The following is a 23688-nucleotide window of genomic DNA, read 5'->3' on the forward strand; positions in this document are numbered from 1 at the left end:
TGTCAACTGCCGGCGCAGGCTCCACTGTAATTGTGCGTGTATATAATTACTGGAAGTGTCGCTTGCAACTTGGAGCGACTTCTTCCAAGAACACTAACAGGTTTTTATTGCACCTGTGCATGATTTGTTGATTGATTGATTTGATTGTAGGGTTTAACGCGCCGACGCAACGCAGGCGATGAGGCGCGCCGTAGGGGAGGGCTCCGGATTAATTTTGACCACCTGGGGATCTTTGACGTGCGCCGAAATCTCGTACACACGAGCGTTTTTGCTTTTCGCCTCCTTCAGAAAAGCGGCCGCCGCGGCCGGGAATCGAGCCCGCGACCTCGTGCTCAGCAGCGCAAAGCCTTAGCCACTGAGCCACCGCGGCGGGTCCATGAATTGTTCCGTGATCATTCTCTCGTGTAGGCCCTCATAGGTTCTTTAATAGGGCTGTTTCCTTTTATCTGTTAAAATATCCCGATAGTGATCCGGCAAACTGGTGACCGGTTTTTCCATCTTGTGGCAGTGCCCCTAGAAATTTATTTTGGCACCCTATTTCGGTGCATCAATTCCGCTGTAGTAGAGCAAGCTTGACCTTTTCGTAACCCAAAGAATCCTCCCGAGACATGCGAGTAAATACGTTTTCCATCTACCCACGAAACCGCACCTTCTCCATCCGCCTTAACGGATCTACCATCGGTTCCTTCCACCACCGCCGTGGTGTTCCACCACTGCCGTGGTGTCCTAGCCCCCTTTATTTTTACCATGGCCATGATACCTCTTGCCTGGCGACTCCGTGCTATTCTGCACATCCGCAGGAACATATATGCGGACGACATCACGGTATGGTTTGTTCACCAGGACCTACTCGTCGAGAAAGTGTCAGCGTGCAACAGGCTGTTGATGAAACCAATTCTTGGTGGAGGTATCCCGGCCTCACACTCTCTTCTACCAAAACAGCACTTACAACCGTGGCAAGCACATGGGAACGTCAGCGGTTGGCCTCCTTCTCTATCCGTATTTCTGTTCCAGGCACGCCTATACCCACAGCATCTACCCTATGGGTGTTGGGCTTTGATATTACTGCCGCCGGTTCTGCAAAACCTTGGTTTCGCTCTGGAAAGCAGCAAACTTCACAATTGCTGCATCTGTTTCGTGGCATTTCTAAAAAAACCGGTGGTGCGGCAAGATGATCCGAATGCTTGTACAAGCCATTCTTCAGCTTCGCATAGTTTATCAAGCTCAGTTCTACTTTCTCACAAAGGCGGACTGGGTACTCCCCGAATAAAAAAAAAAAAAACAATTCGGCTATGCGAGAAATAACCTGTTTCCAGCCTCACCGTCATCCCAATTCTCCAACAGGAACTGCAGCTGATCACATTAGATGAACTAGTCAATCAGCGCCAAGAAGCCCTCGACCCAGATGCCGCTGCTCTTGCAGGGTACAAGACCTAACAGCAAAAGCAAACAAATACTCGATCCGTTAACAAGAAATATGGACTATGCCATTTTCACGTTCCACCTTTGTACACCAAAGAATTCGACACACTTCGCCTTTAGGAGGGTTTATAGGTGGGCTAGTTCGTTAATTGCATTGATAGAACGGCACCAAGACGCTGCAAAGGGAAGAGTAACAAACACGACCATGGCTTACAACTGTTTATTTTTGCAAATAAATAATATTTGCAGGGGAACAAAATGACCAGGGTTACCTGTGCGCGCATGGCGACACGTGGAAAAACAGATCAAACAGGCTGTGATAATGCGTATCTAACATAAATGCGGCCTTTTATGTGAAACGTGCAGTTCTCCTGTCCTGTCAAATATGCGCTTTCTCCATCCAGCGGCGCCACGGACAAGGCATATCGCGCAAGACGGGCACAAAAGGAGAGCAGTCATCCCTTACGTACACGGCATAAGTCGCCACCTGAAAAAGAATGTTGGCAGCTCAGTTGTGGATGTCCTTTTTTCAGCGCCGAACAGGCTGAGTGGGCTGTGCAGAAGAGTAACAAAGAAAAAGCCCGCAAGAGCTGTACTAAGCGTCATGCTACACCCTTTTTGAAATGCGATGAGGCAGTCGTCTACTAAATTACATTGTCCTGCACACTTGCAAAAAATCTTACATTGGCCAGACGGGACGATGCATGAACGACCGGCTTAGCGGAAGTTCCAACTCGCTAAGGACCGGCACTTTCAGCATGCTTGCCCAGCATGTGAGAAGTTGCAACCTGTGTGAGCCTGAGTTCAAGGTCGGCCGCGTCTTGGAAAGGTATAGAGGCCAATGCACACGTGAGATAAGCAAACCATTCCGTTCACTTTTAAAGGTGGATCGGCCACCGAACGTCGATGATCGATGCGATGATCCGATGAGACGATCGCTGAAACGATGACTCGCTGGCTCGTTGGACGGCGGCACATAGACGACGACTGTCTACTCCAAGCAACTCAAAATGTACAATATGTATAGTTTATTTACATTACGTCTTTACAACTTTCACGGCTGATGATGGCATACCTGAGGGCGGGGAAGGCCCGCATCGAGCGGGGCTGGCCGCTCCTCTCCCTGTCTCCACTCAACCTCCTATTCTATCCTCTCTGTTCCTCCTTCAAAAACATCAAACTCCTCGCTTTTACCAACAAAAACCCACCCACAAAATGGACGTCACATCTTGAGAGTGAGGATGGCTTATTGATTAGCCCCCACTAGGCCACTGATTGGCCACCGTGACACACAAAGCTAGGTGGGTTCAAGATAGTCACGTGACCCACCTCTCTCACTGTCATGCGAAAACCCAAAAGTATTCCGCGAAACACAAATATAACAGAAATGAAAACCAACCAACTAAAAGCAGACCTAACGCCGGGAATCGGCTCTCGGACGTGCCGCCCGAGAGCACGTCTTAAAGGGACACTGAAGTGATATGTAAACATTGCGGGATTACTAGCGCAAATTGTAGTCCGGAGTCCCCAGGCCATGTTTCGACCACTCTAGGCGCGTTTACGCGATTTTATTTAGTAGAAAAACTAATTCGAAAATGCTGTCCTCCTCTCTTTACGCTCGCCCATTTTCTGTGGCGTTTTCGTGTGACGTCAGGAGGGGATGAGCTGGCAATTGGCTGCGCTACTGCACGGCTCCCCGGCCTTCAGACAGAGTCAGTCGGCCCAGCGTTTCGTTCGCCGGCCGCCGGCGGGTCGTCGCAATCAAGGAGGTTAAAAAAAAAATTGCTTGGTCGCAATTCGTTCGCTTAGTTGAAACGAAGCCAGGACACGTTTGTGAATGGAAGAATGTGCCTTTCTTTACTTGGTTTGTTTGTACACTGTATCTAGTTCCAAGTCAAGGTCGCTTCACACAAGCGCTGCACAAGCGCACATGCGACGCTTCGCTGACTGGTACGCCAGTAGGAAAATATAAGGCCTCTTGAAGGCGGGAGAAGAGTCAGCGAAGTCAATATAGGTACTAAGGAAATAAAATCAACTGATATTGTTACCGTACAGCGTAAAACTAGGGCGCGGGAAGCACTTTTTTGCGCTGGGCGAACAAGCACAGCGGTCAGCAGCACGACTGCGCATCTGCGAACGCTTTTACGTCTACGAAATGCAGTTGCTAGACGTGAGCTACTGTGGAAACTCGGGGGACGCTTACTGCACGAGCGTAGTACAGCAAATAGTCACCTAAGCTGCTTGAAATGCCAAAACTAAATAAAAGTGTAAACCGGTTGTACAATATATACCCTATATTAGCACGGCTTTCGCATCCCGCTTCGTGGCTCAGTGGTCTGGGGCGCTAGGTATGTCCCCGCAAGTGTTTTGCAAGTCACGAGTTCGAATCCCCGCGGGTACGTGCTTTTTTTTTGTAAGTTAACTTTTTGTTTTCCGCCGATGTTTTCTATATTGAGTTCACCTTTTTTTGGGCCGCAACGTTCATGGCTACACGAACTAGTTCACAAAACGCGCGCAGGCTGGCACTGGCGCGCTAGCGAGTTCTCGTTGGCGTGCTGTTGCCATAAGCACCGACTGCTTGCAGGCAGTGGGCACAGGGCCAGAATGAACAGACCCTTGGCCTGGTGCGAACACGCTTTTTACGATACAGGCATGAGGGAGGCAAGCTCCAAATATGGGGAAAAAGCGCGTGACATTTGGGCGTCTGCGGGTACGCGGAGGGCGTTCATGCACTGCGTAGGTCTCGGCTAGTGAATGCTACGACTACAAGCCGTCCTGGGAGGCTTATCTTGTGCATTTTACAGCCGACAACATGGCAGAAGCGCGGTACGATGATTACTGAGATATTGAAAATGCCCATCCAACAACGCCATTGGTTATGTTTTACAGAACCGAAACCGAAACCGAAACTTGTTTGATTGCTAACCTTGGGCATCGTCCAATCACGGCGCCCCTCCTCCCAACGTCACAGCCTTAGTTGGTGCGGCCGCCGCAAATCGCGCATGGTAGTTTTTCTTCTTTTGCGCTTTGTAAAATAATTACCGATTTGTCAACCGGATAAACGATGAAAAGTGTGCTAATTTGAGCCAGTCTACGCAGTGCAAGCAAAAACGGGAGCTTGGCAAATTCACTTCAGTGTCCCTTTAAAGTTTTGTCATACCATGCACGCCTATGTTCGTGCTCCGCGCCGCTAGAATTGCTTTCCTTTGTAGACACGTGGAGCGCCTAACAAAGCCTGGTCGCCTACCTATTGACGCATCCCAGCCGCCGAGTCGTCAGGTTGATACGTGTGACGAACGGAAACTTCGCCCAGTAACTTTGAGCATGCAACTGCCACAGACATAACGTCTGGTCACCTCTTTTTATGTTTGAACCAAGGTTTGACCCCTTGACCGACCTTTAGCTCCCGTACGCTTCGGGGATTCTCGTGGCGGTAATCGCGGTCGTTAAAATGTCAACGGTCCCCCTCCGCCGGCTTCTCAAACGAACGCAAGGAAATCCTTCTTCGAAAGCTTACATCGCTATCAGCTATTCTGGGGTGACAGACGCGTTTGTATGCATCGTCTCCGCGGGCCCGCTCGTCGGGTGGACACAAAAGCGCGGCGAATAAAAAAGAAGCCTTCGCGGTTTCTCCTGACGCCCCTCGCGCCCAGCTCGGCTCAGCCGGCGTGAAAACAAACAGCATACAGGTAAATAAGGTAACCCCAGCGAAAGATACCTAGTTGCCGGGCGGTCTTAATTCATAAGTGAGGGGCCCGAACTTAACACATTCCTCATTTATAGCGGAGGGTCATCAAGCATAAGCACAGCGTCCGTGGCTCCGCTGGATAAAGAAATCGTTTTTTGGCGAGATAGGAGAACTTCACGTTTTACCTAAAAGAGCGCGTTCATATTAGATACGCCTTATCAAAGCCTGTTTGATATGTTCTTCTGCGTCCCGCAATGCGCGCACAGATCACCATGCTCGTTTTGTTCCACTCTAAATGTTCGTTCTTTCTAAAAATGAACAGTTGTTACTCAGCGCCCGTGTTTGGTACTCTTCACTTTGTCTCGTCTTAGCGCTGTTCAATTGATTGGTTGATTGATTGAAGGGTTTAACGCGCCGACGCAACGCAGACGATGAGGCGCGCCGTAGTGGAGGGCTCCGGGTTAATTTTGACCACCTGAGGGGGATCTTGAACGTGTGTCAAAATCTCGAACACACGGCCGTTTTTTCTTTTCGCTTCCATCAGAAAATTGGCCTGCCGCGGCCGGGAATCGAACCGGCGACCTCGTGCTCTGTTCAGTTCATACTTTGCCTTCCTTGTTGTATCACCTTGTCGCCAATTAGGTTATTACTGAGCACGCAAAAGGTGTATTAAAAACATTTTTAGCGAAAGAGTGATTCCTGAAGAACGGTCTATAATGATGGCACCAAATCAATTTTCTGTAAACTATGTACTTTGTCTTTGCCCGTTGCTGTTATTAAACGGGGCTCGGACTCCGCCCAGTGAAATAATTTTGCTCTTTACCGAGCCCCCCGCTTGGTTGGGCATAAACATTTATCTTTATTCTTAGTCGACGGCTTCAACGCCTGTAAAATAAAAAAAAAAGACTTACAGATTAGCCGATGAAGGCTGACTTTCAGACTCCTGGCTTAAACACAAAAATGTGACAAAGAATACGAATGTCTACTAAAATCTACCTGCCGTAATTTTTATAATTGTGACTTTTCTTATGGGCTTACCAATAAACCCCGAAAACTCTCCCGAGTAATATTTCTAAAAAATAATCTTGATATCAACGTTAGTGGTTGTAATGGTGCAACATTATTCCCCGAATTTGAGTGCGGTCACCTATTAGACACTACGTTCGCATCTGTTTTGGAAGACGTCTGTTCTGTGCCCCGATATAACATTAAATGTGTCATAATATTTGAATAATATTTGAAGATGCGGCATTTTCTCATTACCAAACAAAAAACAGATTTCCTTTGCGTCCGATCACTTTGGAATCAACAACTTCTTAAATGTTATTCTGCAGTATTTCTGTAATTTTAACGGCGCTTTTTCTCCGAAATTATATCATGGTTTAATGCCTGAATACAGGGGTATTGCTAAATCAGGTGATAAAACGTCTTCATTACACTACCGTCCAAGTTTAACAACAAATAGAATCTGTAAACAACTAGAACACACCATACAATCCCAAGTGATCCAATACCTTGAAGAACACGACATTATTTAGCAATATCAGCACGGTTTTCGCAGGGGTTACTCATGTGGCAGAGAGTTCGCCGGTTTTTCTCATGACTTATCTCTTGACGCTAGTAATCAGCTTGACGCCATTTTCTGGATTTCTTTTAAGCTTTCGACCGCGTTCCTCACCACCGACTTCTGCTCAAGTTAAGACGTTTTAATATTCATACTAACGCTCTAGCGTGGATAACCGATTTTCTATCCCCCGGAACTCATTCTACATCTTTGAACTGCTCCAATTCATCTTTCGTGCAGGTTACGTCCGGGGCGAGTCTTGGCAGTGTTCTTGGCTCTTTGCTTTTTGTAGTTTATATTAGTGACTTACTCACGGCCTAACATCTCGGCCAATAAAGATCAACAAATGTTAACAAATTTTAACAAACCACCTAACAAATGTTATCAAATGTAAACCAGGCATACTCACGGGATCCGAAACGTTTTTTTTTAGTTTATAAACGTTCTTGGTCGGTTCCAGTTTTTATTGTTGTCCTGTGTTTTGCCGATCAGACGATTTCGGCACAAGCCCTTTCGGAACCCGTTCTGGGAGGGGGAAGGAATCCTCATCTGGAAATCAACTATGTGGTCAGCGATTAGTTGCTCCATGAGATTACAAGAAGAGCTATCGGGGATATGGGCTGGTAATTACGAAGCAATGCGTTATCCCCTTTTTTAAACACCGTGAAAGCACGAGCGACGCGCCAGTGGGAAGGGGAAATTCCAGTTGAAAAAGATAAACGAAAAATAGCAACCACAAAACAAGCTAATGATTCAGTGTGGCGGCGCCGAAAGCATTAGGAATGTTATCCAGTGCGTACTCGTATAACATTCCAACTCGTACTTTGTTACAGCGCGTGAAACGGTAATCTATACCTATAAAGAGCAGTGCCCGAATAACTGACTGACTGACTGACTCACTGGCTGACTCACTGACTCATCAACGGCCTGCCAAAGCTGCTAGACCTAGAGACTTGAAATTGCGGGAGTATATTTGTGTCATGGTGTAGGGGCTCACAACGGCGGTATTTTTCGAAATTGTGCTCCTAACCGAGAGAAAGGAGGAGATTGTGTTTCCGCAAATTTGTGATTACCTTGTTCACAAGTTAACACATCGAAGCACTTGTTGCTGATGTATCTAGCCCTTAAGACTATCTAAAAAGTAGTTTTAGGGTTTTGCCCTAATAGGGTTTTGCCCTAGGGTTTTGCCCTAATGGCGATTCTGCATTTCGGAACAAAATGGGTGTTAAAGATCCCCCAATACATGTTTCACTGAATCATTGACAAAATTGATTTTTCCTAATAAATGTTAGTCATACAAATGCGCAAAACTAATTTTAAGGGTTTCGCCCTGCGACGCAGGTAAAAGGGCGAGTTGTTTTCGAAATGACACGCCCAACGAGCCAAAAAGGCCCAACAGGTGTTGTAAAAGCCTAGCCAAACTTCTTGCTCAAACTGTTTCATGAGCAGATTGCGATTGTGGTGTAGGAGCTGAATATTGCTGAAAATTTTAAACATTACACCACGAAGAGAGTGAAAAGTGGTGAAACAATTTTTGAGATAGTCATTTTTTGTAGCAGGCCAATTGAGATATTGAGCTGGGTTTTGCTGATATCGGTAATTTACTCAGGTATCTAAACACTGTTCGAAAACATTTGTGCATAACAGCCATTTAATAGGGACAATCAGGATTTCGGGAAAACTGGGTTTTTTTATACATTTTTTAGTAACTGTGCAGCCCATTTATATATACAATGTGTTTTTACTTGAAATGCTGCACTGCAGTTGTCGAAAAACTTATCTCAGGATTTTGTACTAACACGAGTGTAAGAGGCCTGCGGGATAAACCCTTCTGGACATACAATTCAGTTCAATTTTTCCGCGCACGCATAGCGCTCGCCATCTGTTGGGACTTTCCGCCATTCTGTTGGGACTTTCTGCGTTTTCTTCTTTGTCTTGTGAGTACATTATGTGCATTTAGTGTGAGTTTCTTCCCCACCAATAATGAACTCATGCGTGCCGATATCGCTAATATCGGCAAGTCTGTGGCAATGACGTAGCCATGTCCGCTTTGAAAGAGGAGGAAACATAGGTAAGCACGACCATCGTCCGCTGGACTTGGCACACAGTAGTGGAGGTTCTGCCGCCCATTTCCCTCATAACTTCGGCTCGCTTCCGTAGGCTGTGCTTACTTCAAAGTCTGCCTGATTCTGCTTACGAAGACTCGGAGGTCGAGCACCTTCGGTACTCATGGAAGTGCAGCATAAGCCAATCGCGAGCTTGCGAAGTCACCCTCCTAGCTTTCGCTGTCGCGTGCCAAATTTAAATTATTAATTTGACCGCTCTAATCTGGCCCTGTCGCCGTTATGCGCCTTTTGCGAAGAACCAGAAACAATCGACCATTTCTTCTTCTCCTGCCGATGGTTCTCCTCAATAAGACCAAGATACTTAGAAAGTACATGCAACCGGCTAAACCTCGCGCTGTCTGCTACAGTTATTTTGTCATTCGGGGCGAAGGAACTGGGATTCTGCCAGGGGATCTTTGCAGTGCGTTGCACTGATTCATCCTGGAATCAGGCCCTCTGCCGTGCAAGACATCATTTAGCCCTACTGGATTCCCTTGTCAAGAATATGCGCGGCCAGCTCACTGCTTCGTCTGTACCACTTTCTTCGTGTTTCTTACTTCCAATTTTCATTAAATGGTGTTCGTTTTTACCTTTTTTCTTTATTTCTCTAATGTCCTTACTTTTATTTCTCTAGTCATCTACTGCTAATCCATCCTAATATATAAATATTTTCTTTCCCTACCAAAATGACTTAATTTCTTTCGGTAAGGCGCCCTTTTCCTGGCTAATTCCCCTGAGTGGGTACGCGCCATTTGACTGGAACCACCATACCACATGGCATATGGCTGCGGCAAGTTCACGGTGCGGTCATTCGCGGGAAATAAAAAAAATCGTATTTTAACGACGAAGTTCATGGGTGCGATCATTACGCGCGTGCGATCATTATGGGAGTAAATACGGTATTTATGAAAAGTAAATTAGACTCGTCTCTTAACGGCTATTTGTAATATTACTGGTTTCGGGATAATTTCGATAAAACACGAACCACAACCGCTTTCTCTAACCATACTCTCTCTAAAACGGCCGTGTAGTGAGAGCAGGCGGAATTACCTAACGTTGACAACTTTACTTTGAACTAATTTCGACAACTAAACGAAACCTGGCGTAACGATAGAGTCGTCCTATCGGCCAATTTAAGTCTATGTTTTCTCAAGATACCCACATCCGATTGAGATCTCTAGGCAATTCACGAAAAACTGGAGGCGAATATTCGTTTGGTCGACATCAACCACCGCAGGACGGTAGCTATATAAATATTCTCAGTAAACATTCAGAAAGCAACTGAAGCTCCTATGGTGAGTTGTAGGTGATAGCCTTACTTGTCGATTGACTCGAGCGGGTACGTAAGAATTTTGGGTGGGTATGTCGACTTCACGTTTTTCGTGATGCGACGTCACATAACCGTGACTTCAGCTCAAGCGTCGCAGTCAAAGGGATTCTGGGGAGTCAGCCGTGATCTTTAATAGACCTTATGCGAAATTGCTTGGTGATCTAGCAACACTGATGCAAACAAGACCGTCCGCCATATTGGTACGGGCGCCGATCGGGAAGTCTCGTATTGTTTACTGTGGAAGAGTACGTGACGGTAACGAGTTATGGCTCAAACTCGATGGCGTTTTCCGGCTCCCGACCGCGGATTGTGGACGAAGGACTTGTCTGCGCTGCCGACTGTGTCTGAGGACTCATACCACTCGGGGTGCCGCGCCAAAGACCCATCCAAGCGGCAGCGGAGCAGGGCATGCCGCCTAGCCACCGAGGCGCATTGCTCGCCTTCATCGGTGTTGACAAACACGTGCGACTCGTAGTAAGTAAATCCTTCTTTGTTTTTTCCTTGACGCGAGTCAACCGGTATGAACATTTGTATAGCACTGTGTTCACTGTTGTTTACCATGCAAATGCGTAGCGGGGACCCTGTTGCAGTAACCCTGAAAGAGGAAAGCGACAATCGCCAGACCGTGCCGCTAGTGAGTGTATTAGTTATTTTCAAATGCTGTACATTGAATTTACGGGATGATTTTCGGCGAAGAAGTTTACGGAAAGGTTGCGGCCGTTTTCCGTGACCGTCGTCCGCCCGCGCGTTTGCCGCAAAGCAATCACGCTTTGCGGTGAAGTCAACTACAAAAGTGCACATACGCCTTAAATTTTCTTTTTTATGTGTTTTCATTGTTTATTGCACATGTTCTACCGCAAAAATCTGCTTGTGTGTCTTTCTTCTTCTTTTTTAGCGGTGGGGTGGTTCTGTTTGTTTCTAAAGCGCATGTTTTTGGTGTGCCCGAACAGATAATACAGTAAAACCTCGTTAGCTCGAACTCAACTAAAAGATTTTTTTTAATTCGATAGGTCATCGGTATAGCCCGAATGTTTACCTGTTTATCTCGAAAGGTTTTGGGAGTGAGTTCCAGATGATAATAATATTGCTTGCTTAAGTTTTGAGGAATACGATTATGGTGGTACTGGTATTATTACCCACGGTGAGGTTTATAAATATTAAACTTCCTTCTCTTGAAAATACATTAACAAAGCATGCAGCGATACTTGCACGCTCGAGCTTAACAATTTTGATATCATTGCTGTTTGAGGTGTAGATTATTGCCCTTGCAACAGTGTTAAGCAAGACACAAAATCTGGTCATTTTGATTCTGTTCCTTGCGGCCACTGCTTTCTGCTCTGTCCCTTTATCATAAACTGTAGCGGACTAGTCCTGTTCTTCCCTGAGTGATATTTACTGTTACTCTCTCTGTTCTTGCAGGTTGTGCCTCATCCATGTGCTCAGCAGCTGCTTTTGTCCCCAGAATAAAAGGGGCCGCCCCTATGTTGTGTGCCTCACCTTTGAGACGGACAGTGGGGTGATTGTGGAGGCAGCGTGCGAGTGCCCGGTGGGTTGCAGTGGAGCATGGAGTCACATCCTGGCTGCTGTGCACCTACTCGACCTCTTGCAAGCCGAAGGTTTTAAGAGGTGCCACCGGAGCTTGCGTGCACTGAGCTTCACAACAGTGGTGATGTCCGAGACAGCAGGGCATCAAGCCAGCGGGTGTCCAAGACATTTACTGGAGACGCCCGCGAGAAAATTGCCCATCCCTTCCCTTGCCAATGCGTCTGTTCGATGTACGTCGAGTGCACGAGCAATGCGAGCAGCAACAAAGTGCCGTGCAGGCGCTTGGGAGAAAACTTGGTAGCCTTGAGAATGGGCTTTTTGCCCCAATTTTGCTGGCCTCACCCCCCACAGTGACAGAAACAAGGACTGGCATGGCACCTGAAGGGTCACCTATGAGCTACCAGCAAGCATTCATGCCACATTACGCCGTGGTCATCTCGCGAGCACGCAGAGGCTGGGCAACGTCGTGTTTACTAGACCGCGGCATGGAGGTGTGCGCGAATGCTTCTCTTTGTTCCATTTATATCCACAGTTTGCTATACTGCACGCGCTATAAATCAGCGAAGTAGTTTAATTTACTGGGATTTTCACTGTGGATAAAAAAAAAGCACTCAAGCTGATGCGCGGCGGCCTAGTGCAACTCTGGCCGTTTTTTTTCTTTTTTTTGAATAAAACTTGAAAATTGTCTTAGCTACCTCCATCAATGGCCACTATCATTACGTCGGAGGCATGCATGCAGCATGTGACAAACTAGAGGAGTGAGTGTGTATTTTAGTCGCAAAATATTCTACAGTAAATACATCGTGGCTGAAATGACAATGGACAACAAGTTAACTTGACGTAACAACTGAACTTTCAGCCGGGCAAATCGGGACCAAGTGCAAAAGCTCGAATTTTCTACCGTTAGATCATCATAAAACAGTGTACGCCACTTCTGCAACGACACGCAGCTAAATGCAACGTACCGTGCGCGCCCGCCACAGAGGAAATTTTCAACCGCGCCGTGACGGCGTAGTGCGGCAAGAAAAGTTTGTTTACAGCCCTAGGTAAGATAAAGGCTCGTGTAGGGGTTAAGCGGTACCATTAAACAATGAAATGAAGCGGGCGCAGAGTCACAGGGACGAGTGAAGAAACAGCCTAATTTTGGCAACGTGTGGTACTGTTTCCCCGGTCGAGCGCCGCTGTCAGTCGCATGAATAGGTGGCGCACGCTCAGGCTTCATTTAGAATATAAAGGCTGGACCACAGAACTCCAACGCAGCTGCATTTTTCATCCAGACAGCGACTACGAAATCCCGCGCTTAGCGAACCAACAACAAATATTCGCTCCCAGCGCACCGCGCCCAGCGTGTCACAAAGGTTGCTCGCGCCGGCATAGTTCGCGTCAGAAAGTTCGTTCAAGAGTGTGGAACTTCACGTACCTTTTCTCCATTTGGACCGGTATTTCCGCATTGCGTGCACTGCAGCACGAAGCAATGCTCCGGCATTGTAGTCCATCACCAAGAGCGGCCAATGCCCGCTTTCCATGTTTTGCTAATTGGTTTCTGTTTCAAACGACCGTACCAAAATGGCGGACCTAGTTACCGGAGTCGACATGAGATGGCGGTGCGCATTTTGCATAGGGTCTATTGGCGAGACTCCTGGGATGGGTAATCGAGCATTGTGGGAGGTTAGATTGACGGCGCAGACAAATGGGAAGGGGTGAGTCGGCTCCGACGTCCTGACGGCGACTGTCAAAGTCGCAGCCCAATTCACACCATGTTTAAAGCCGATATGCAGCTGAAACGTTACGTAGCTTTAGTGTTAACCAAACGACACGCCAAGCAGGGTGAAACTTATTTGACGTCAAGCTGCCGTTACGTGACGACGACAAGAGTTAAGTGAGGCGTCACTGAGGCCCATATCCGATCCCGAATGGGGCATGGAGTTTCATACGAATATGTACTAGAGAAAATCTGTAGATGTGATCGCGTGGCTTCATTGGGCGCCGTCCTAGCAGATAGCAGCGTTCTTTTCGTACTTGAGCAGGCTTCCCGCAAATATTTTTTTCGCATCCGCCGCCAAAATCACTAAAAATGCTCGTCTTTCATGAAGCTTTTGAATATTCCCTGACAAATAAATTTTTCGAACATCGACTATTATATTGAGAGAAGAACTTCATATAACCATTTAAGATAGCATATCTTTGCAGCATCAGGCAACTGTTAAACTCGTTGGTGCGTCACGCCAAGTAACGATTGAACGTTTCTCCGCGGTACATGACGGCATGCTCACTAAAGAGCTGCTCGCCGAGGCACGAGCGGCAGATTTTCTGTGGGGACGTGAGGCCACTGCATAGCCGCGTTCACGGCTATGCATTGTCCTCACGCGTGCAAGCTAATGAGGACGTCAGGCCGGTGCCCACCCGTGCTCGCAGCGAATGCATACGGCAGTGTTCGTGGCCATACAACCCTCGCAGCCAAAGCGGATGTTAGGCGGCGCACACCCGAGTTCGCAGCCAATAGGCTCAAATGGTTGCTGGGTATTTTGACATCACAGCCCACGGGAGTTTCAATTCTATCGCAGGGACAAAAGCACCACGGACGTCGGCGCCGGATTATCGCAGAAAGGGCCATTAACGCTACTTCTTTAAAGGGGCCACAAAGAAAAAACACAAGTTGTGAATTTTGTTGTTGTTTCTCTAATTAATGAACTGATAGAAATATCGTGTGTATTTTGTGGCGTCACATGTAACTGTTATACGAACATTAAGTAGAATTGTTTCGATTCTGTAACCTGTGGTGTGAGGAACTGTTTTTATCTGCCCTGATTGCATTGATGCCTTGTACAAGGGAGGCTCGGGCTTATTCAAGTGAAACTACTTTCACTTTTCGCTCGAGCCAACCCACATCTTCACGATGTAAATAAAAAACTTGAACTTGAACTTGAACTTGACTTGAAATCCCAGTGCACACTTACTAATACTCGGCGACTTCAATTTCCAAGCGACAACATGGTCCGACCTCGCCCTAACAACATCAAAATGCAGCATAAAAAGCGATGTTGTTGACATGTGTCTAAATTTTGGCTTAACACAACTTTTTTCTGCGACAACTCGAGAATCTTGTAATTCTTCAAACATTCTGGACCTCCTTTTAACTTCGCACGATGATACCATATTACCCCTTACTCACTTATCTGGCCTAAGTGATGACGCGGTAATCCACGCTTCAATTAGTCTTAAGGTACTTCATCAGCAAAAAAATAAAAAAAACCCATGTTGCTCTACAATAAAGGTAACTATGAGGCTATGAGGCTAACTATGAGGAGCTAACAACATTCTGTGAGTGGTTCATCGTTCATTTCTTGCAGCGCTCTCTCGAATGTGACTGGTCACTTTTTCAAAATAAAATCCAGGAGTTACCAGTAAACACGTCCCCACCATTACCGTCAAAGACAAATCATCCTCCCCCTGGTTCAACTCGTCACTTAAACGTCTGAGCAATAAAGAGAAAAGACTATTCCTATCGGCTAAACGGTATGACAGCCCACACGCTTGGGCCAAATATCTTGCGGCGGACAAGATGTGCACGGCGCAATCTGAAAAGGCTAAACGGTCGTTTTTTCTTCCACATTACCAGAAATGTTATGTAATAACCTAAAACGATTCTGGAAGACCATTAACCCTAACCACCCCACTTCGCTGACGCTAACAGACGATCATAACCATTCTGTACTAGCACATGATGTCGCTGAAACTTTAAACAAAGCCGTCTGCCCCGTCTTTACCAGAGGACTTGGGAGTGAGTTACCCGAAACCCCTTTCTTCGACCACGACATCATGCCATCATTAGTGTTTGATCCTAATGGAATTTTGAAAGTCATAGAATCATTGTCACTATCCTCTTCCTGAGGTATTGATGAAATCAGTTAAAAAACACAACACATGTCCCAAGTATCATTTTGGCGCCCATTTTTTTGCAGTCTCTTGTATGTGGTGTGGTTCTGCTGGACAGGAAGGTGGGCAGAGGTATCCAAGTGGCGAAAAAAGGTACTTTAAATTCCAATACAAACTACCGTCCCATTTTCTTAACTTGTGTCTGTTCGAAAATTATGGAACATATAACCTACTCCCACATTGTAAAATTCCTAACTGCCAACAAATTTTTCCACCCTCACCAACACGGCTTCCAGAAAGGGCTTTCCTGTGACACGCAACTCGCGCTATTTGTTAACGATATCAGCCCTAGCACGAATACTAACACACCAATAGATAACCTTTTCATAGACTTTGAAAAAGCTTTGATAGAGTTCCACACAAACGCTTGCTTTTAAAACTATCCCGCCTAAATTTAAACCTCCATATTTTCGACTGGATCTTTGACTTTTTGACTAACCGCCAACAGTTTGTTTATGCCAGCAACCCTGCCTCAGATATGTCCCCCGTTCTCTCCCGAGTTCCGCAGGGCACTGTCCTCGGCCCTCTGTTATGCTTTGACCTTCCTACTAACATTCAGTCCACTATCAGATTATTCGCTGATGATCGCGTTCTTTACCGCCCTGTACGTCATCCTTCCGATTTGGCAATCCTTCAGTCAGAGCTACACTCATTCAAACATGGTGCGAAGCGTGGTTAATGCGCTTGAACGTTAAAAAAACTGTACTCATCTCATTTCAGCGCAAGCAGTCACACCAAACATTTAGGAAATTCCATTTGCGGTTCCGCAATTCTTTCTGTTAGCACCTATAAATGCCTCGCATCAATCTAACTTCCGATCTTTCTTGGTCATCGCACATTTTACATGTTTCTCACAACGACAACCGCGCACTCGGCTATATTCGACGAAATTTAATACTTGCTTCCCCTTCACTAAACATCCAAGCTTACATTACACTAGTTCGGGCCAAGCTAGAGTACGCATGCGCAAGTTGGGACCCCTTTCAATCTAATCCCGCATACACACTTGAAGCCGTTCAAAACCGTACGATTATATTTATTTACTCAGACTTTTCACATTACACTGGCGTATCTACCCTCAAACGCCGGACCAACCATAAATTATTAGCCTCACGATGAAAAACCTCTCGCCTTTTCCTTTTTCACAAATTCTATCACGCATCGCCTCCTTCATCTGCTATCACTCCCGCCCACCGGACGTCATGCCGCACTAGCCATGCAAAATTGTCTATCCTCCGTCAGCCCGTACATCTGCCCATCTGCAGTCATTCTTTGTGCAAACAGCCAAAGACTGGAACAGCTTGCCCAGCGACGCATTCCAGCACTCCGACCCTACTAAATTCAAGGATTTCATCGATCACCTTATTAATCGATGTATCAGCCCACCCCTCATGTAATACCCCTACTCGGGGCATTTAAGGTACAATAAATAAATAAATAAATCCCCAAAAAGTCCCATATTCCGAATAATGCATACTAAGGACGTCCCGTTGTAGTCCGTACTGGGATGATCCAAAAGGCATTCTAGATGTGCATTGATCGGGATTCGCGCGCCTTAAAGGAGCACAGACACGAAAATTTTATGTTACACTTTTATTGCTGATTTATCGACGCTTAATGGTCTGACGAACCTGAAACAGCACTTCAAATACTTCAGCGCGCGATAGTTAATTACACTGAACGGCCTGAAAATCGTTTGTTTCAAATTCCCGCGCTTTCATCCCGAACGGCGCATATGACAGAATCCCGGCCTGACCTCACCGCTTTGTGCGGACGTCACCGGCGCCCGCTTGAGAGGGTATTGCGCCCGCTCGCTGCTTGTGGGGCCTCGCGCGTGAAGTGACGTCACGAGTTTTAAATGCAGAGTATTTCTTTAACTCATGATGTCACCCGTTCTAGGCGTCCGTAGTAGTCCGCATCGCTCGCAGGTGCGCCCTCTCCCCCTCTCCTCCTCTCCCGCATCCCGCTACCCTCCTCGCTCTCAACAACAGGTCCGCGCCCCTCCCCCTACACTATATAAAAAATAATACTTACCGGCGCCTGGTTTCGATCCCACGACCCTGCGGGCGGAACGCAAGGTACCACTGCGCCACAAAGCCGACACAGAATGGAAGGCTACGAACGCGCCTTATAACCTTGACTCATTCAAACTACGTCAAGAAGCTGCTGATACAACACATTCACTACCACCAACTCCCCAAACACTAAACGTTAACGCAATACACCCACCCCCTATGCGACGCATTTACTCGAGTCCCCCTCGCGGGAAGATGGGCCCTTTTTTTTGACGAGCGCTGTCGCGTCACTTCTTTTGACTTCCCGGGGTGATGTCACGCTGATGTCCATTTGTTGAGTGCCGCTCCGCGCGCTGCTCCGTAGGCGCGATAAATGAGATCCAATTGAACTATGTTCTTCGCGTGGCTGGCCGCTCATATTCCAGCCAGGGTATTCTGTTGAGTGAAGGAAGCCAACTGTGCAATAATATTAACGCCAAAAATTGGTGTCAGTGCTCCTTTAAGCATGCCTTCATTTTATTTGACGGAAGGTCGAAGAGAATCTGCTGTGCTTAATGCTTGAGTTTATCCGCAGATTTTCGTATAAAGTAATTGATGAGAAAACCGACGTATCTGTCATTGATAAAACGGTCTCCAGTGCCGTGATTACGGGAGGTGCTTTAGAGCAAGCACTTCTTTGCATCTCTTCTCTCCGCACACTTACATTCACAGTTTTCTCTTCACGATAACAAACTAGCAAACGTTGATTTTGGCGCGAGTTTTGGCCACGTACTTCAGCGCGCCCATCATTTAGTTTCGTATGAACCTAAAAAATATTGTGCTTTAACATAAATGCAATTGCAAATATTAGTAAGAATAAAAAATAGTTTTTCTGACGTTTCTAATGTCATTATTATTCAAAACGTGTGTTTCAAATGTTGATGTATTTGGCTACGGAACTGTTCTCTACCGCTTTATCAGCTTTGTTTATTTTTTTTTCAGCAACCGTGTGCATTCCACGGTGTCCGCGCCGGCTCTACGATTGGGATGCCTTACCCAGCTGCTCCAACATCGTAGTGTAGCTGAGTAAGGGGTCGTGAAAAGATTTTCAAAAACATTGAGTCGTGCGGGCACATATAACCGTGGAACCTTGATAAGCAAATAATGCATACCCGTTTCGTTGCCCAATATGGGCAAAAAGGAAAACAAATGCAGTTATGGTTTCACCGAGGCTTTTCTCCTCCACTCGTGAAGGGACGTGTCAGTCGGTCAATAAGAAGCCAATTACAGTGCTCCCTCGTCTGCACAAGATGTCGGCATGGAGCGGGCTTGCAAAGGGTCGCATAAATCACGGCGCCATGATGAATCTCGCCCACTAACTGAACGGGAGATGTCTGATTTGTGATGCGACTGATCAGCATGGTCGAAATTTCAGTCACCATCGCGGGCGAGTGGAGCAGGCAGAAGTAACCACGTTTAAAGGAAACCCGGTATTTCTAAACTGTTTACGCTGTTTCGCACGAGTCTAAACGGTCGTTCTGCTAGCCGATATTCTTGCACAAGTTTGTCGACGTCGGTCTCACGTAGCCTGTAATGTGAGTTGTGCGAACGTGAAACTTCTGACCTGACGAGATAAATAACCGAAAGCTTAAAATGAGAATTTACTACATAAACACGTTTATCAAAGGTACTTCGAGTAGTCGGAAGTTAAAACTAACCAGTCATTTACTCATCACGCTCAAAAATAATTAGTGAGAAGCAACGATACAGCGCTGAGTCGTCGAGTCCCACCATCACGCAGATCGATTGCTTTCCTGTTTCCGCCAATAAACAATGCTATGCTGTTTCGTTGATTGAGTACGCTCCGCGTTGGCTTACTGCAGAAGCGATCAACAGTAAGTTGGCGGTTAAAGCTCTGGGTTGATTAGAATTTATGAAAACACATCGGAGTGCTGGGCTACAAATGCGAACGCGGTTTTTATGCAGCAGTTTTTCGGTGCGCACGCTTCTCACCTCGATAGTGTAGTAGATAAAGTGTCCGAATTCAATGCAGGCCGGTTATAACGTGGTAATGTTGGGCTGGCCCCGGCGCCCGCAAGTTAGAATCGGACACGGGAAACGTTTTTTTGCTTGAGCAGTTTTGTGCCATTTCATACAACAAGGGTAAGATTACGAAGAGAATTCGGCCAAACAACGTGAAATTCAGCAGGGAAACTGGCTACAAACACTGTACAAACAGCCAGGGACCCTATTCTCGACTGCACAAATTGCCGGCAATTCGCCCATGTTTTTTTGCGTAAGCACGACGTAAGCAATCAGTGACGTGCTGCACCTATAGCTATGACGACATGCAGTGTAATTTGACGAGTCACTCATAAAGATCGCTACCAAGGTATCAAATATTGTGCGATTGTTACACCTTTCAAATGCCATGGAAACTAGGGGAGAACGGCGGATTCTGAATGACTTTCGAAGCCCTCATTCGAGTCGAATGCATTTCGGACGCAAATGGAGCAGGGGTACTAGACATGTCTGTACAAACACTGACTGATGGGGGAACGGATGCGTGAAAAAGGTGGTCATGTAAAGTTGTACATTATCCAAGGGATTCAGCGCTCATGGGAGTTTTCTGTTCTTTAATCTTGTGCAGTGTATGCTTGCACATGAAAGTTGCGTGCCCAAACATGCACAAAATAGTCCTTTGTGGCATTTCCGTAACTTGCTCGCATGGCAGTAGTGGCGGACCACAGCGAAAGTTTCGGCTACAAATCATAATAGATAGCACAAAGCCAGGGCAGTGAAGTGCATCGCATAAAACACTGGAGTACTGTGAAAACACGCTGTTTGCGCCGCTATGCATGATAATAAATTACCTTTTTAGTGTAACCATGAAGACGACATACCACTTTGCATCACTCGAAGAGTCCAATACTTACAATTACTTACAAAATCTAGATTACATCTCGCCCAGAAGAGATCATTAACTCAATGTAAAAGAAATTTCATGCAGAACAAATCTGTTTAAAATGTCCTTTTTTCCGAGGTCTATATCGGAGTTGAATAGTCTAACTCAGCAGGAAGTGTCTTTTACGTCGAGTGAAACTTTCGCCGCATGCCTGCAGATGAGGTGAATCATTTCATTTGTATGCTGTCTTTGCTAGCCGTTGTACAATCAGTTTGTGTTATTTCGGTTGTTACTGTTCGATTTTGCTTTGTGCAATCCTGTACTCAGTGTTTTCTTTGATTGTATGTTTCCCCACACTGTAATGCCAACATTGGCGCTGTGGGTATCGTGATAAATAAATAAATAACAAACTCCAACTGACCTTAATTAGCAGAAAATGTCGATAGGGGCGTGGTGCCTACATGCATTTTCTGCACTCTTTGAATAAAATCTTAAGCAACGCCACCTGTAGGCTTGTATGGAGTGGCTGAGGTGAATAAAATCACAAGCAAGATAGGCTTAGCTATGAATCTGTCACTGTGTACGTCTCCTTATAGTAGCCACCGGAACACTGCAGTAATCTTTGCATGCATCGTTCAAATCGATATATCAGAAACTCGGGTGGCTAGCTTCAAACTGCAAAAGGAAGCTAACGGGGGTGAATTAGTACGTAATGCTTAATAAAAAACAGCGATAAAGACAAACAGGACTCAGAAAGCCAGTGCTGCTGCATGGTGTCTCATCTTCCTTAGTCTTGTTTTTGTGTTGTTTACATGATCAATCATTGCCCGTACTTGAGGTCCATGAAAAATGAGCATGGTACCTGTGGATACATGTCACAAATGGGAAACATTCCATTGCATTTTAATAGATTCAGTGCCACAGGCCATTCATTGCTTTGACCTGGTTTGTCGCCCTCTACTGAGAGTCAGCATGTGGACTGTCTGTCTGTGCACTCCATGCGTACATCATAACGGGATCCTGGCATCTAATAGGGGTTAGGGAGCAACAGGCTGCTTTTAAATCTGTTCTTTTAATTGCAAAGTACTTCGTGATGAAGGCATCGTTTCCCAATGAACAAAATTGTAAAGAGGTAGGAATTGCCCAATTTTTCAAAATACAGTAAGGTTGCATGTTGTGTCAATGGTGTCTTTAAACTTGGTAAAAAATGTGGCTCCACAGCACACGTTTTTTTTGTCTGTTTACCTGTGCTTGCTATGTATTTTCAACTTCAAGCCGTAAAGCCTTGCCGCATCCTTCCTGTTACATATTTTTAACCCTGTACCACCCTGCAGAAGTTGGAACTGTTTTTTACATTCACTGCAATTTTTATTTATGCACAGGTAGCCTCACTGATCATGGAAAGCCTCCCAAAGTACAAGCAATGGAAAGACAAGAAGACACTGCTATCGCAGTGCCAACGTGTTGTGCAACAGGTAGCGGCACAGAATGATCTTGCAAGTTCAGTTGCTCCACAGGAATGACACAAAGTCATGTAGTAATGTCTGTTACAGTGGTATACCAAACTGGGAACATTTGTGAGGTGGAATATTTGTACTCTGGCTTTGTACACCATTTCACGTTCAATTTTTCTGCACTGTACAGTTTTTTTATCATCTTGTTGTTTTCTGTACAGGGGTTATGCCAGTTACTTATTCAAATTTTGTACAAAGTTTGACACCCTACAGTGATCTGATATTAGTTGGGCTACATGCATAGCGTACACGGCAAGTTTAAATATCATTTGGGAAATTGCACTCTCATACGCAAGACAGTGGTAAAACAGCTGCTTGTCGTCCGTGCCAGACAACTCTCCAAGAATATTCTTTGTGCAATTCTAGTAATGGGTGCAAATGCGTTATGTTGTGGTGTGTAAGCCCTTTTGCCACGACAGGCACCTTCCACTGTGTTTTTTCTTGACATTAATGTTAAGAGCGACAATACTGCGAAATGCACAAATAACTACTGTACTTATAGATCTACCCTCAGGCATAATGATGCATCCGTTTTAGAGGCGAGACTGACCGCGGTGTTTAGAGTTTACAAATACAAGTTTGTATGCAGGTGTACTTAAATATATGAATATTATCATACGGTCATTTTCCATTTGATAAAATTGGTGGTGTTATGCAATCTTTTCACCTTACGTGAAATTGCTCAGTGAGGACGGTGCTGCCAAAGCCTTTCTCTACAGCACTTGAAATTCTCAGTTGTGCTTGTAAAATCCACACTGCGGCAAGCGGGATTCAGCTCAATAGGGACTGAATCTGGCCGAGTAGCAACTCCCGAAGTGGATGTTCGACTAGGACTGAGTCAGCCACAATTGTAAGTGAGCGTGGTACAGGGGTATTACCTTGGCTTTGTGTGTTTGGATATACTTCACTTTCCGTGCAAAAGTGCCCTTTCTTACTGAGCGGGCAGCATAACTTGTGCACAAAAATATGAAAACTTTTTTTGTGTCAGTGAATCATATTCTTTCGTGTGTGGTGCTGATTTTTTATGTCAGTGTGCAATGTTGCGAAATTTGAAAAATAAAATATATTTCTACGGAGTCCTAGCAGTGTTTCCAGTGTAAAAGCTCCAGTGCAAAACAATGTCGACATATAAATGGATATGATATCCCTAAGAAGTCCTAAAATGACTTCAAGGGACATCCCAATGAGCTCCTGTTTTTGTTCCTATTCGGATGTTGCTTGCCTCAGAAACCTCCCATATGCACCCTTTTAGGGACATCCCAAAAACGTTTTTTCTTGTTCCACTTCGGATGTTTTCGGTACTCTATTGGGACTTACTGGGAGGCCCCTGGGCCATCCCTAACCTCCCGGATGGGACATCCTTAGCATGTCCTTTGAATTCCAGTGCGTTATCTGGGGTACTTTTTCCTGCATCTCACAACGCGCACTTGCACGCTAAATAGTAAAAAATGGCAGCATCCCCACTTGTTTGTGGATGATGGCGAGGGTGCGGAGTATGGGGACTCAAAATGACATCCAAGTTGCGCCCCGAGTGACATCCGATTTGCGCCTTGACCGTCACTCGATTATGCCGTGGGTTGTGCCTTGATAATCCATGAATGAAACTGCAAATGACGGCTCAAATCAAATTTCGCTTGATTTTCGCTTGATGGTGGTGTGTGCACGGATGGACGCGGACGGACATT

This window comes from Haemaphysalis longicornis, unplaced genomic scaffold (assembly GCF_048455015.1).
Source record: "Haemaphysalis longicornis isolate Haplotype H1 unplaced genomic scaffold, Haemaphysalis longicornis Haplotype H1 scaffold_32, whole genome shotgun sequence".
NCBI classification, from domain to species: Eukaryota; Metazoa; Arthropoda; class Arachnida; order Ixodida; family Ixodidae; genus Haemaphysalis; species Haemaphysalis longicornis.